Source organism: Myotis lucifugus, unplaced genomic scaffold, assembly GCF_000147115.1.
Source record: "Myotis lucifugus unplaced genomic scaffold, Myoluc2.0 scaffold_7, whole genome shotgun sequence".
NCBI classification, from domain to species: Eukaryota; Metazoa; Chordata; class Mammalia; order Chiroptera; family Vespertilionidae; genus Myotis; species Myotis lucifugus.
In genome coordinates, this window is record NW_005871055.1 from 18,955,383 (window position 1) to 18,972,249 (window position 16,867).

Below are 16,867 nucleotides of genomic sequence, written 5' to 3' on the forward strand. Positions count from 1 at the left end.
TGTATGATTTCTTCTTGTTCATTTTTTAAATAACATATTTGCACAGTCAGTCTTATTGTACAGCTCATAACAGAATGAAGAACTTTGAAAAAGTTGAATGGGACTCTCTGGTTCTTATGATCCTAATCTAAAGGGCTGCTGTATATCCTTCATTAGGATGCTGTGTTTACTAAGCAAGGATCTCTAAAATTTCCTTCAAAGAGCCAGGCTTCTTTAAGAGACTTTTTTTGATTCACATAACATTTGTTATATGAGAATCTTTAACTGAGAAAATTTAAAGAAATACTTAACTGGGAATTGATGAAGCTGTTGTCTTTTACTCAGTAGCAGCTTAAACAGAGTAAGAAGGCAAAAAAGGTAAATTAACTCTTGTGAAGATTTAATGCACTTGTAATAGGAGAGTAGCTTTGAAAGAAAGTTATCTGGAGCCTTATTTATTTAAAAAAGCTTTGTTTTCTAAATAGTCATGAAATCCAGAAGGGGCTAATCAATATGCAAACGATCCTGTGAGTGAATAATTGCTTTAGGTGCCATTTGTTGGATTTAGAAGCCATATATATATATATATATATATATATATATATATATATATATATATTTGTTTGCTTTTCACTTCCTATTTACTATAGGTTTCCTATGCCTTTTCTATCATCCTCTCAACTGCTTTTGCACAGTCTGTTTCTATTAGAAATATTTACTAACTGGATTGAGTTTAAATCCTTATTCCACCACTTTCTTAGCTCTATGACCTTTTTAGACTAAATTGGCCATTTGTGGCTTAGTTCCTTTCTATAAATTGTCGTCAATGATAGCAGCACCCTACCAGGACTCTTGGGAGGATTAAATTATATAGTACATATAAAGCTTTTAGAACACATGTGGGCTGTTCACTTTTTATAAAAAATATCGCATTCTTGCTCTAGGTTAAGTGCTATCTTAGGTACTTGGAATATATTAGTAGCTAACAGACAAATAACCCTGCCTTGTGGAGTTTATAATCTAGCAAGGAGAGACAATAAATAAGCATTAAGCATAAATATTTAAATCATATAAAATGTTGAAAGTTGGCAAATGCTATGTAAAAGTATAAGTACAACACTAGTAACTGGGATTATAGAAATGGCAGGGTTATATTGCAGTTTTAAAAAGGGTGATTGATTTTTAATAAGCCAATAGTAAAAGTTACATTTGAGCAAAGATTAAAAGGAAGTGAGCCATATAGCTTACTAGAAGAGTGCTCTAGGCAGAATAGTCAGGGTAGTGACCCTACAACATGTTATTTTTACAATAAGAAAAAAATTGAATAAGCATTATTGAAAACATAAATCTTAAATGTTTCCTTATTCCCTAAAAATCTTATTTTTCTACTAGAGGCCCAGTGCATGAAAATTAGTGCACTGCAGGGGGGTCCCTCAGCCCGGCCTGCCCCCTCTCACAGTACAGGAGCCCTCAGGGGATGTCCTACTGACAGCTTAGGCCCACTCCCCTCTGGGAGAGTGGGCCTAAGCCGCAGTCTGTCCTCCCTCTGCAGGAGGCGACTGGCAGATCAGGGGAAGGCACTGCCCCAATCACCCCCTCGCTGCCACTGCCACTGCTGGCTGCCGCAGCTGCCTGAGCCTCAGCCCTCACAGCCACAGTGGCTGCCTGAGCCTCGGCCCAGCCCTCGCAGCACCAGCCTCCATCCACAGCTGCCTGAGCCTCGACCCTCACAGCCACAGTGGCTGCCTGAGCCTCGGCCTGGCCCTCGCAGCACCAGCAGCTGCCATCCGTGGCTGCGGCTTTGTCCAGAAGGACATCCGGAAGACATCCGGTCTAATTAGCATATTACCCTTTTATTAGTATAGATATTTAAGTGTATCTTTTCCTAAAATGTTTTGAAAAATTTATAGTAGAAATTTATAATTATCAAGGACATACTAAAATAAACACGGAACACATTTAGTAAAGTAGCAATACTAGGAATGGGTCCAATACTGTTATTAAAACTGGAACACAAATCTGCCCCAAGTTCCCCAGCAGCCAAAGCAAAGAAGGATTTATTTTAGGTTATAAGACTCACATTAGTGGTTCCTAAGTGACAGTTTATGACACTTTAAAATGTAAGAAATTGCTGTCAGGTAACTTTTTAATTGTTCTATATCTGTCAGTCAGGACTCCATTTATGTAGCCCCCTTTTCAGAATTTCCCTTGGCCAGACATCTGGACTATTTCTTATTTTCTTCCCAGCACTTCAGAGAGAAGATAAGAGAAATGGCTGAGTAATCGAAAATAATTTTTCTTGGGCTTCTCTGAGTTTACCTCCAATACTCTGGATTGAGTTGAAAGAGCTTTAGAATATGTCACTTGGATTTTTAAAAAGAACTATGCTAACAAGTTACATATTAAAAGTTCACTTTGTGTTCACTGGGCAAAATGAAATTTTATTTTGTAACTTTCTGCATCCAAAGATATAACCTAATTTTAATATATCATTAAATGTCCTGTTTTTAAGATTATATGGATGTATTATTCATATTCTTTTTTGTATTAAAATGATTTTTCTTAATAAAATGACATTAAATGATAGGTCTTAGGTTTTGAGTTCTGTTTTTTAAATGCCATTATTTGGCAAAATATAAAATTGACAATCTTAAAATATGGTCCTTCAAATTTCTGCCAGTTTATACAATCCAAAAATCTAGAAACCTCTGCTATATAACAGAACATCATTTGGTATCCCTCCCAGTTTAGTCATAACCATTTTTTCAGATTTAACTCATCTCTATCTTCTTGCTGTAGAAGACATTCCTTAAATATGCAAACAAGTGATGCATTATCACATTTCCTTGTTTTTCTACAACTCTTCCTTCTGCATTGGATCTTTCTCCTTTTTTCTGTCCCCCAAATTCTTCTCATGTTTTGAATCCTGCTTCAGGTTTCTTATGCCAAATTAATGCCATCTCTTTGTGGTCCTGTGGCATTATATTTATACAATATTAATAAAATTATTTTTACTTGTAAATAGAAATAATCTTATTGTTTATATTAACATCGCTTAACTTAGATTCTGGTACATAATATTCAGTATTTTTTTCTTGTACTTCAATAGAACATTATGTTTTTGCTAATCATTTTTGGTGAAGGTAAGTTTTAAAAATAAGGGAAGATGGGTAACATTGTTGTATGGTGAGAATTCCCAATATTGAACATGAACACCCATGAGTTAGCTGCTACATTCATCCAAGGTTCATTCTTGCTCTTCACTCCAGCTTCTGGAAACACATGTGCTTTCATACTCTCATTCTTTAACATGTACTCTTGATCATTCTTTCATTTTCTCTCTGTTCCATTTCCCTTTTTTTTTCTATAATTTGATATACTATTCCTCTCCTCTGAGAAGAAAAACTGTCAAACTGTTGTGAAGAACTCAGGAGATTTACATGATAAAAATATCTTTACCCAAGCTATTGATCAGTTCTGTTTAAAAAATAGTGCTAATGATGAATAAATCGCTTTGCTTTTGACTTTATCATATATATGTATATGGTAGGAACAAAGCTGGATTTAGGTAACTAAAGGTATTTTAGAGTCTTACAAAAAGAAACAGTGAGTACTCTTATTTTAAATAATCATAAAATATATTTGAATTGCATTTTGTCTTATTTTATATTCAGTTTTTCTTAACACACATGTACTTAAATTTTTTCTTATAGGATAATTGATCTTTGGTAGTTTACATTGTTATGTACTTTAAAATATAAATTAAGATAATGTTCTTTAAGTTTGTCACTTTTATTAGTCACACCTTTTATTTGACTAATAAAAGTGACAAGCTTAAATGTATTCTTGTATGATTCTAGAGTAATCAATGTAGTTCACATCTTTTAAGGGCACTCATTAACAGTAGCTGTATTTACATAGCTTTTGGTGTGTATATGTTTCTCTTGGCAATAATTAAGGATTTTTGAAGACAGTAGTTATTTGGAGCTTAGCGAATTTTCTTTAAAAGGATTCCAGCTTTTCAATTTGCAAACTAATACATAAAAATTATAATAAATATGTATGCAACTATCAAACCCATCAGCCCATGATGACAAAGCAACCTTTGATCCAAAATTGTTATATTTGTCTTGGTGCAGCAATGGAGAATGCACTTCAGAGATACTGTGGAGCTTCTTTTAAAGAAGGAGTTGAGAGGAGCTTATTTTAAAGTTTGTATTTAAATAAGTAGGGCCAGTTATAGATTGGTTGCTGACTGCCAGGAGGTGGGTTAGATATTGCTAATTTTTATTTAGGGGGCCTAAGAACAACAGTGGGCTTAGAGTTGTAATTAGTAATAAAGAAATAGTAGTTACTCAAGTTAATTAGAAGAGAAGATGCTTAGATGTGTGTATGTTTGTTAGCATAGTGTCCTTCACTCTGTCTTGTTTCACCATGGCATAGAGTGGCCCTTTAAAATCACTGTTTATAGTCTGTGAGCATTTTATGTTTGTTTAAGACTCATGAGAATATTTAAATTAATGTAATTATCATAAGGGTACAGCAAAAGTTTCATAAGCATCCAAGGACAGGAAATGAAATACAGTTAGACTTCAGGCAGCCTAGAAATGGGAGAGGGGAGTCAGTAATCAAGGCTACTTCCTTTAACTCTTAAAGCAACTTCATAGCTTCCTATTTGTGTTTCTCTCTGTGTATGAACTCATTTTATTTTCTTCTCTCCCAGACTACCTTCACTTTCTTAGTTGTTCTAACATAGCCCAACATAACATCCATTCTTAACTCCAAATGTGCTTTTAATGTAAATATCTTTCATTATCTGACTATAAATCATTACCTATCTAGAGAGAATGTGAATGGCTTAGCTTTGGGTTAGGTGTCTATCTCTGTTATAATTAATTTAGAATGGTGTGGATGTGAAAGGCAAGGTTGAATGTAATACACAGGCTCCCCTTTTTAGAAGCTATATATAACTTGAAACATCTTAGAAAAATGGTAGCAGTACAGGAAATGTCACTTATGTGTCTACTACTTTTAGTGACATTAGTAAATATTTCATTAAATCATATAATATTCAAGAATCTTTATAGTTTCCAAGACTAGCATATTTTAAAAATATTTAAATATAGCCTAAAATTTCCACCTCCACCGAAAGAGAACATCACTAAAATCTTATTATGAAAGTAATAAGCTTAGTCAAGAATATCATAACACCCTTTGGTCATATACAATAACAATATGGCTATATAATTAGAAAAATATATGTGTTCATTTTAATTCAAAAATTATATTTTAAGTATAATTTTAGTAGTTATTTTGAAATTGTAATAATGCAAAAACAGTACATGACATAACAAATTCAGGGAAGATGGCAATGGAGGCATAGTTTTTAAATATCCCTGAAATCTTCCATGAAAAACAGACATAACAACATATATAGTAAAATAATAACTACTACCCCCCTTAATAACTACTAGTCCATTAGCAATAACATATGGACACTTACAATGAAACTAAATGACAAGGTATCCCATTGAACTCCAAAATATGACTGGATGAGGATAATATCTTATCTAATAAAAGAGAAACATGCAAATTGACCATACTTCCGCTACACCCACCAGCCACGCCCACCAGCCAATCAGGAGCAAGAATGCAAATAAACCCAACCAAGATGGCAGCAGCCACAGAGCTGGAGCGAACAGGAGGTGTGGGTTGCCCCTGCGATGGAGAAAGCCAAGCTTCACGCCTGCCCTGGCCAGCTGTGGGCTCCGCCCAAGGCTACAAAGTTTCAATTATAGAAGATAAATAAATCCCAGATACCTGCTTCCAGCTGCTGTGGCCTCCACTCAAGGAGGGTCTGGGAGCCTGGGTTGCCCAGGGCTGTGGCCAGCCAGCAAACAGCCATCAGCCCCTCACCCAGGCTGGCCATGCCCCCCCAGAGGGGACCCTCACCCCATAGGGGCATGGCCTGCCTGAAAACCACCACAGGCCCCTTGCTCAGGCCACCCCACAACCCAAGGAAACCCCCACCCTGATCTGGGACACCCTTCAGGGCAAACCAGCCGGCCCCCACCCATGCACCAGGCCTCTATCCTATATAATAAAAGGGTAATATGATAATTAGACTGGGAGACCTTCCAGGAGACCTTACAGATGTTCTTCTGGACAAAGCCATTGTGGCAGGGCTGAGGTAGTGGCGGTTAGAGGCCAAGAGGGGAGGGCAGTTGGGGGCGAGCAGGCCAGTGAGGAGGGCAGGTGGGGGCAAGCAGGCCAGCAGAGGGGGCAGTTGGGGGTGATCAGGCTGGCGGGGGGGGTGTTTAGGGAGAAGCAGGCCAGCAAGCAGAGTGGTTAGGGGCAATCAGGCAGGCAGGCAAACAGGTGAGCGGTTAGGAGCCAGCATTCCTGGATTGTGAGAGGGATGTCCAACTGCCAGTTTAGGCTCGATCCCTGTAAACTGGCAGTGGTACATCCTTCGAGGGGTCCCAGATTGGAGAGGGTGCAGGCCGGGCTGAGGAACACCCCCTCCCCTGTGCACGAATTTTGTGCACTGGGCCACTAGTACATATATAAAAGCCTAAACGACCATCACAGCTGAACAACTGGAATGACCGGAATGACCAGAATGTGCACTGACCAGCAGGGAGCAGCTGCTCAACGCAGGAGCTGTCCCCTAGTGGTCAGTGCACTTCCATAGCCAACCTGTTGCAGCCCCTCTCCCTGGCTGGCCAACCTCCCACGGCCCTGCCCCCCAGCCAGCCAACCTCCAGCAGCCCCTCCCACCGGCCAGCCAACCTCCTGCATCCCCTCCCACCAGCCAGCCAACCTCCTGTAGCCCTTCTTCCCAGACAGCCAACCACCTGCAGTCCCTACCCCTGCCGGCCGTCCCTCCCCCCTCCATAGGCCCGATCGGGAGGCTGGCCAGCCGGCCTCCCGAGGCCAGCCCCCCCGATAGGCCTCCATCACCGGCCAAGCCAAGGGACCCACCATGCACGAATTCGTGCACTGGACCTCTAGTCCATCTATAATATAAGATATACATGGTATCAGCAGATGCATGGGAGAAATGGTAGAGAACAAGAGAGCATCTGAGGATCCTTGTCTACAAATACTCTGTGGAAAACCAAGAGAGGGCCAATTTAAAGGACAGCTGCTAAAACAAGGAAGCTTTTACACACTATAATAGCAGATGAGTTCAAGGGTTCCAGGGTAAGGCTTCCATAGCTAAAGCCATCTGGGCCCCATGAGAAATTAATCAACCAAAGTTCTCTTCCAAAACAAAGTCTTACATTTAGGTTAAACTACTATGAATAGAACTCAGACAAAGAGAAAGCCCAAATAAAAATGGAAAAGACAGACAGAGCTAGAATATCTTAGAAAGTAGGCTGTTATATTTTTTAAAACTCCATGAAAACAAACAAGTGGGATCTCTAGAATCTGAAGAAAAAGGGGGGAAAAAGCTATCTGAATTATCTAAAAGTTCAGGTATAATAATTGAACATAAAATAATAACCAGCAAAAAGGATCTTAATCCCATATATTGCAATAAGAAAAATGAAAAAAAGCCCCTCATACCATAAAAGCGTTCCAGAAAAAGGATAAGTTTTTAAATAAGCTGAAGGACATTAGAAAATAATAGAGGATATGAAAGAACAATTTAAATCAGAATTTAGAGAATCTCACAAATTATGCGATAGAACTTAGGAAAGAATTCAAAATAAAGGAAAAAAACAATTTTATGAATGAAGGCTAAATTAGAAGAAATACAGTAATGAATAATCTTTACAGATAAGGAATAAGAGAAATTTAAGGTAAAAAGAAAATTTATGAATATTCAAAAAAATAATGACTAAAGAGACTAGAAAAGATGAGGGACAAATTTAGAATATCTAACATACATAAGAGTTTGCAAAGGAAAAAAATACAAAAGCAAATAACAGAAAATAATAGGATCAGTTATTCAAAGTAACTCCTAGAATTTAAAAAATTTTAAAAAAGAAGATTATTCTCCTAGAAGAAAACATAGGCAATAAAATTTTGGACATTTCTTTTAGAAATATTTTTTCTGATATATGTTCTCATGCAGGGGAAACAAACAAAAAAAATTAACAATGGGACTACATCAAACTAAAAAGTTTTTGCAAACAAAAGAAACTATCAACAAAATAAAAAGACAACCCACTTAATGGGAGAACATATTTGCCAATGCTACATAAAATAAGGGGTTAATATCCAAAATGTATAAAGAATTCATACAACTCTACACCAAAATCACAAACAATCCAATTTAAAAATAGATACTTTTTCAATGAGGATATGCAGATGGCCAGTAGACATGAAAAAATGCTCGATGTCAGTAATCATCAGAGAGTACAAATTAAAACTGCAGTGAGGTATCAACTCACACCTTTCAGAATGGCTCTCATGAATAAAACAACAAAAAACAAGTGTTGGCCAGGATGTGGAGAAAAGGGAACCATTGTGCACTGTTGGTGGGAATGTGGACTTGTACAGCTATGGAAAACAGTGTGGAGGTTTCTCAAAAATTTAAAAATGAAACTGTCTTATGACCCAGAAATTTCACTTCTGAGAATATATTCTAAGAAACCCAAAACACTAATTTGAAAGAATATGTGCACACTTATCTTATAGCAGTGTCATTTGCAAAACACAAGCTATGGAAGCAACCTAAGTGCCTATCAATAGACAAGTGGATAAAAAAATTGTGGTACATATTTCAATGGAATAATATTCAACCATAAAAAAGAATGAAATCCTACAATTTGCAACAGCATGGATAGATCTAGATGTTATTATACTAAGTGAAATAAGTCAAAACAATACCATATGATTTCATTTATATGTGGAATCTAAAAAACAATATAAGCAAACAAGCAAAACAGAAACAGACACATAGGTATAGAGAACACACTGACAGTTGTCAGAGGGGGAGGGGTTTGAGGAACTGGGTGAAAAAGGTGAAGGGTTTGAGAAGTACAGATATGTGATTACAAAATAGGCACATGGATGTATAGTACAGTATAGATATCATAGTCAATAATCTTATCTAATAAAAGAGAAACATGCAAATTGACCATACCTCTGCTACACCCACAAGCCAAACCCACCAGCCAATCAGGAGCGAGTATGCAAATAAACCTAACCAAGATGGCAGCGGCCATGGAGCTGGAGCGAACAGGAGGCTTGGGTTGCCCCTGGCGATGGAGGAAGCCAAACTTCCTGCCTGCCCTGGCTGGCTGTGGGCTCCACTCAAGGCTACAAAGTTTCAATTATAGAAGATAAATAAATCCCAGATACCTGCTTCCAGCAGCTGTGGCCTCGGCTCAAGGAGGGTCTGGGAGCCTGGGTTGACTGGGGCCGTGGCCAGCCGGCAAACAGCCATCAGCCCCTCACCCAGGCTGGCGAGGCACCCCAGTGGGGACCCCCACCCTGAAGGGGGTGTGGACAGCTTGAAAACAGCCCTCAGCCCCTCACCCAGGCTGGCCACACCACCCCCAGCGGGGACCCTCACCCCATGGGGGCGTGGCCTGCCTGCAAACCACCACAGGCTCCTAACCCAGGCCGCCCCACGCCCCAAGGGAACCCCCACCCTGATCCGGACACCCTTAGGGCAAACCAGCCACCAGGCCTCTATCTATACTAATAAAAGGGTAATATGCTAATTAGACTGGGAGACCTTCTAGGAGACCTTCCGGACATTCTGGACAAAGGCATGGTGGCAGGGCTGAGGTAGAGGCAGTTAGAGGCCAAGAGGGGAGGGAAGTTGTGGGTGATCAGGCTGGTGAGGGCGGGGCCGTTGTGGGTAAGCAGACCAGCAGGGGTCCAGTTGGGGGCAAGCAGGCTAGTGGGGAGGGAAGGTGGGGGCGAGCAGGCCAGCAGGGGGGGGCAGTTTTGGGTGATCAGACTGGTGGGGGGGGCATTTGGGGGCAAGCAGGCTGACAAGCAGAGTGGTTAGGGACAATCAGGCAGGCAGGAAGGTGAGCGGTTAGGAGCCAGCAGTCCTGGATTGCGAGAGGGATGTCAAACTGCCAGTTTAGGCCCGATCCCTGTAAACTGGCAGTAGGATATCCTTTGAGGGGTCCCAAATTGGAGAGGGTGCAGACTGGGCTGAGGAACACCCCCTCCCCTGTGCACGAATTTCGTGCTTCGGGCCACTAGTATTGTAATAACTATAAATGGTGTCAGGTGGGTACTTGACATATTGAGGGATCACTTTGTAAAGTGTATGATTTTCTAACCACTTTGCTGTACACCTGAAACCAATCCAATCTAATAAAAGAGAAACATGGTAATTAGCCGTACCTCCGCTACCCTTCCCATTGGCTAATCAGGGCGATATGCAAATTAACTGCCAGCCAAGATGGCGGCCGGCAGCCAGGCAGCTTGAAGAGAAAAGAAGGCTTGCTTGCTTCAGTGACGGAGGAAGCCAACGTTCCCCGCCTGCCGCTGCCGGCCTCTGAGCTTGCAGTTTGAAATATTGTTACAAATATAGAAGCTAAACAAAACCCCAGAAACCTGCTTTCAGCCAGCCGGGCCTCAGAGCTGGAGTTGAAACAGTGTTTTGATTATAGAACCCAAACAAACCTGATACCTGTTTTCAGCAGCCAAGGCCTCAGAGCTGGAGCCAAGCCTCAGAGCTAAAGCTGGCCCAGAATAAAAAAAAAGGAGCGGTTGGGAGCTTCAGTCACCCGCCAGCCTGAAAACCGCCCTCAGCCCCTCACCCAGACTGGCCAGGCACCCAAGCGGGACCCCAACCCTGATCCAGGACACCCTTCAGGGCAAACCAGCCGGCCTCCACCTGTACAGCAGGCCTCTATCCTATATAGTAAAAGGGTAATATGCCTCCCAGCACCGGGATCAGCAGAGCCACGAGGCCTCCCGGCACCGGGATCAGTGTGACAGGGGGCAGCGCCCAAACCCCATGATCGCCCTGCGGCTCTGTGTGTGACAGGGGGCGGGGCCACAACCTCCCTATCCACCCTGCTCTGTTCGTGACAGGGGAAGGCACCCCAACCCCCTGATCAGCCCTGCTCTGTGCCTGATAGGGGAGAGCTCCCCAACCCCCTGATCGACCCTGCTCTGTGAGTGACAGGGTACGGAGCCCCAACCCCCCTGATGGGCACGCTCTTTGAGTGACAGGGGGCAGCGCCCCAACCCCCTGATTGGCCCTGCTCTGTGTGTGACGGGGTGGCGCCGCAACCTCCCCATTGACCCTGCCTTGAGTGTGACTGGGGGTGGTGCCCCAACCCCCAAATCGGCCCTACCCTAAGCGTGACTAGGGGTGGCATTGCAACCTCCTGATCCGCCCTGCTCTGTGCATGACAGGGGGCGGCGCCCCAACTCCCCAATCGGCCCTGCTCTGAGCCCGACCAGGGGCTGCACCTCGGGATTGGGCCTGCCCTCTGCCACCCGGGAGCAGGCCTAAGCCAGCAGGTCGTTATCTCCCGAGGGGTCCCAGACTGCGAGAGGGCACAGGCCGAGCTAAGGGACCCCCCCCTCCCCGCCGAGTGCACTAATTTTTCTGTACCGGGCCTCAAGTCCTATCTAATAAAAGAGAAACATGCAAATTGACCATAACCCCGACACCCTTCCCGTTGGCTAATCAGCATATCCTTATGCAAATTAACTGCCAACCAAGATGGCGGCCGGCAGCCAGGCACTGAAGCGAACAGGAGGCTTGCTTGCTCCAGTGATGGAGGAAGCCAACGTTCCCCTCCTGCCGCTGCAGGCCTCTGACCTTGCAGTTTGAAACATTGTTACAAATATAGAAGCTAAACAAAACCCCAGAAACCTGCTTTCAGTCAGCCAGGATCTCAGAGCTGGAGTCTCAACAAAGTTTCAAATTCAGAAGGTAAACAAAGCCCAGAAACCTGCTTTCAGCAGCGGAGGTCTGAGCTAAAGCCAGCTCTCAGCTCCATGGACAGCCATAGAAGGTAAATAAATCCCAGAATAAAAAAAGAAAAGAAAAAAAGGAGAGGTTGGGAGGAGCTTCAGTCACCCGCCAGCCTGAAAACAGCCCTCACCCCCTCACCCAGACTAGCCAGGCACCCCAGTGGGGACCCCCACCCTGAAGGGGGTGTGACCAGCTGCAAACAGCCATCATCCCCTCATCCAGGTTGGCCAGGCACCCCAGTGGGGACCCCCACCCTGAAGGGGGTGTGACCAGCTGCAAACAGCCATCATCCCCTCACCCAGGCTGGCCAGGCACCCAAGCGGGACCCCCACCCTGATCTACGACACCCTTCAGGGCAAACCAGCCGGCCCCCACCCGTGCACCAGACCTCTATCCTATATAGTAAAAGGGTAATATGCCTCCCAGCACCGGGATCAGCAGAGCCGCGAGCTCTCCTGGCACCGGGATCAGCGGAGCAGCGAGGCCTCCTGGCACCGGGATCAGCGGAGCAGGCGAGGCCTCACTGCCCCTGTGTCAAGCGGAGCCGTAAGGCCTCCCAGCACTGGGATCAGCAGAGCAGCGAGGCCTTCTAGCACTGGGATCAGCAGAGCCACGAGGGCCTCCTGGCCCCTGAAAGCAGTGTGACAGGGGGCAGCACCCAAACCCCCTGATCGCCCTGTGGGCTCTGTGTGTGACAGGGAGTGGGGCCACAACCTCCCTATCCGCTCTGCTCTGTTCGTGAAAGGGGAAGGCGCCCCAACCCCCTGATTAGCCCTGCTCTGTGTGTGACGGGTTGGAGCCGCAACCTCCCATCAGCCCTGCCCTGAGTGTGACAGGAGGGAGTGCCCCAACCCCCTGATCTGTCCTGCTCTGTGCGTGACAGGGGGCATTGCCCCAACCCCCTGATCGTCCGGCTCTGTATGTGACAGGGGTGGTGCCACAACCCCCCTGATCCGCCCTGCTCTGTGTGTGACAGGGGGTGGTGCCGCAACCTCCCTATTGACCCTATCTTGAGTGTGACAGGGGGCAGCGCCCCAAGCCCCCAATCGGCCATACCCTGAGCGTGACTGAGGGTGGCATCGCAACCTCCTGATCCGCCCTGCTCTGTGCATGACAGGGGGCGGCACCCCTACTCCCTAATCGGCCCTGCTCTGAGCCCAACCAGGGGCTGTGGGGCAGGCACCTAGGGATTGGGCCTGCCCTCTGCCACCGGGGAGCGAGCCTAAGCCAGCAGGTCGCTATCTCCCGAGGGGTCCCAGACTGTGAGAGGGCACAAGTGGGGCTGAGGGACACCCCCCGCCCACCATTGCACAAATTTTTGTGCACTGGGCCTCTAGTCCTATAGAATAAAAAGCTAATATGCAAATAGACCGAACTGTAGAACAACTGGTTGCTATGATGCACACTGACCACCAGCAGTCAGACACTCAATGCAGGAGCTGCCCCTGGTGGTCAGTGTGCTCCCACCAGGCCTCTAGTATAAACTAATAGTGAATGCAAACTGTAATTGAAAAAAAATAAAATAAAAAGGAGATTTTAAAAATTATTTTTAAATGTACTTTGAATATTTGAAAAAATTACACAGGGGACCAATATTGAGACATGGTCTAGCAAAGTCAATGCCTTTTAAAGGGAAAGAATTTTTTGAGCTATCTATATAAAAATACAAATTAACTTACAAGTGAAAGGGAATCAAATTGCCATCATACTTTTTGACAGACCTATTTTCTAACCAGAAGAAAATGGAATAAGGTATTTAAGATACTCACGTAAATGAGCGTGTCAGCAAACTGACTTTCATTTACAGAGACTGCAGATAAACTTTAATAATCAAGAATTCAGGGAATATGATTCCTTTGAATTGCTCCTTGGAATTCACTGTAGAACAAGTATCAGACAACCAAACTTACTGGAAAGATGTCAACATAAGCACTCATGATGCCATCAAATATGGATGTGTTTGGAGAACCAACTAAATGGTTATATGGGAGACAATATAGAAATAATGGTTGTTTACTTGATAACTGAAAAAGTAGGGGGACAGTAATTATATTTGTAGAGCCATTATTGATATTTATATGAAACTGTTGCACAATGTTGGATTAAAACTAATTAGTATTATTGACATTCTGATTATTTTATGTCATGTACTCAAAAATCAGAATTCTCATTAAAGATGATTCAGATATAAAATAGAAGAGTTGAAGTGAAAGCATTTAGTTCTGAATTTAAATTGAACATCATAAATGTGAAATTATTATGTACACAAATGCATGCCTATTGCCCCCCCCACCACACACACACACACACACACACACACACACACTCACATATATACTCTAGCCATATCTACTGTTTTGCCTAGACATCGTAACCAAGTCAGTAGCAGAGAGCACACCTAAAGTCCAGATTATAGTCCTGAAATATCATTTGCCTCTGAAACCAGAACTTCTTGGAGAAATGAGTGATTTCAAGGCTGGGGCAGGAAATGTTCATGATTTGCCCATACCATTTGGTGATACCAAAAACCAAGGGAGATATAAAGATTGTAAGAAGGCTAAAGAGTTAACTTGAAGACATTCTTATTGGCCAAAGATGAAGCATTTTGAGCATCAGTAAGTATAATTACTACAATGAATATATTTAAATCTATGAGTTATAAGAGTGATTTTTTAAAATGATATGGTGGAATTTAGAGAATGATAAGGAATGAACACATTATTTTGAAAACTGATAAAGGGAAAATGCATTCTGTCACTTCTTTTTAAATTATGTCATTTGTATTATCAAGTCATTAATGAGAGAAGTTTCCTTTTTATCCTATATAATAAAAGGGTAATATGCAAATAGACTGAATGGCAGAACAACTGAACAACCAATCAAAGCATAATATGCTAACGATATGCTAAGGCTGCTCAACCACTCGCTATGACATGCACTGGCCACCAGGGGGCAGACAGTCCACACATCGACCAGTCACTATGATGTGCACTGAACACCAGGGGGCAGATGCTCTGACCAGTAGGTTAGCTTGCTGCTGGGGTCCGGCCAATTGGGACTGAGCAAGATGGGCCGAACACGCCCTGGAGCCCTCCTGCAGTCCCGCCCCGGCCCAATCGTGCACCCGTGGGGTCCCTCAGCCTGGCCTGCACCCTCTCACAATCCGGGACCCCTCAGGGCATGTCAGAGAACCAGTTTCAGCCCGATCTTGCAGGCCACTCCCCTTAGGAGGGCGCCAGACGCAGGGCTCATGGCTGGCGAGCGCTGCCATAGCAGCGCCAGCCTCTCCTAATCCAGACTGATTGGGCGCGAGCCCGCAGCAGGCACAGTGGGGCTGGGATGAGTGGGAGGGCAGGTAGGAGCTGCAGGTGGTGTTGGACTACAGGTTTCGGCCCAATCCCTGCAGGCCACCCAGAGGGACCCCAACTGTGTGCGAATTTGTGCACTGGGCCTCTAGTAGAAATACAAATATATGTGATAAATGATGAAAGGGTATTTCAGTTAAATTAATGTAAATTAGCATATTCTCAGGAATGAATCAATTTTAGCATAAATTGCTGCTAACACCACAGAAAGAGAAAACTAGACAATCAGATGGAGAAAATAACGATTGCTCATCAAGACTTACTAACTGACCAAATGAATGAATGAATGGATACATGTATGAATTAATCAATTAAAATAAACCTGGATCTGATTAATCCTGTATACCCAGCACTTTAAACTATATCATGAGAATTCCATCATCAAAATCAACCCTGTTGAAAATTCTGCAATACAAATGTCTTGGTTTCTTCAAAATACATTAAATGTGTAAAAAAAAGTGATAGAAAGGGAAACTGTAAATTAAAAAGAGCTTTTTTGAGATATATAAAAAAATTGGCAAAATTAAATTGTTTATAAATATAACTGAATTAGGTAGGTCATAAACTTCAAAGAAAAGCACAGTGATCAAAATGATGGTTTGTTACTAGAATGGAGAAGGTTGTAATTAGGACAGGACACATGGAGGGCTCTTGAGATACTTGGCAAAAGTCTGTTTTTTGAGCTATGTAGTGGTTACAGGATATTCACTGTGCTATATTTTAAAAAGTGTCTTTAATGCCCTCTCTGGAAAGATAAAATATATAATGCCATTAAAGACATAAATAATGGTGAACTATGTCATGTTGTTAGTATGAAGACAGTATGACAAAGAAGAAATTTATGTCCATAATAATACATCAACTTCAGGGAAAATTCTATTTTAAACAATCTCAAATTATTTTCATGGAATTTGATGAGCATTCTCATAAATTTCAACAGTTGGCCTGGCCAGTGTTGGCTCATTGGTTGAGTGTCGACCTATGAATTAGGTGGTCACTGTTTGATTCTGGTCAGGGCACATGCCTCTCTCAGCAATATTTCTATCTCTCTCTCCCTCTCCTTCCTCTTGAAATCAATAAAAATATACTTAAACATTTTTTTCAACAGTTGAATGAGGGGTTCAATATAACCAAGATCATTTTAAAGGTAAAGGAGCTACTATTATTTAAGCAGTGTGGTAGTGGCCCAGTGATGAACAGATTGCTATGTCATAATAAATATCCAGAACACACACATTATGTGGCAGAGCTGCTATTGTTGCAGAAAGAGATGAACATTTAAACAAATGCAGCTAGATCAATTGGATATTGTTCGTTAATTAAAAACAAGAAAGAAATTGGATCCCTTCCTCATTAAATACATTAAAGTCATTACTAATGGGAAAAAGCAAAACATCAAATGTTGCAGAGAAGAAAATAGAGAAAAAATGTCTGTACTGCCAAAGGCAAGAAATATTTCTTTATTTAAACATAAAAGCATAAAATGTACAGATTAATAAATTTAATCATATTAAAATGATTTAATATATCAGAAGACACCACCAAAAAGTTAAAAGATGTAGTCCTGGCTGGTGTTCCTCAGTTGGTTGGGCATAGTCCCATGCACTGAAAA

At 42.7% G+C, this 16,867-nt stretch overlaps 1 protein-coding gene across 1 annotated transcript in view; it reads left to right on the forward strand.

Moving 5' to 3' along the window:
• The window catches only part of NBEA (neurobeachin), a 928,080-nt gene that overhangs the window by 397,659 nt on the left and 513,554 nt on the right, over nt 1-16,867 (forward strand). The gene's annotated exons all lie outside the window — the stretch shown is intronic.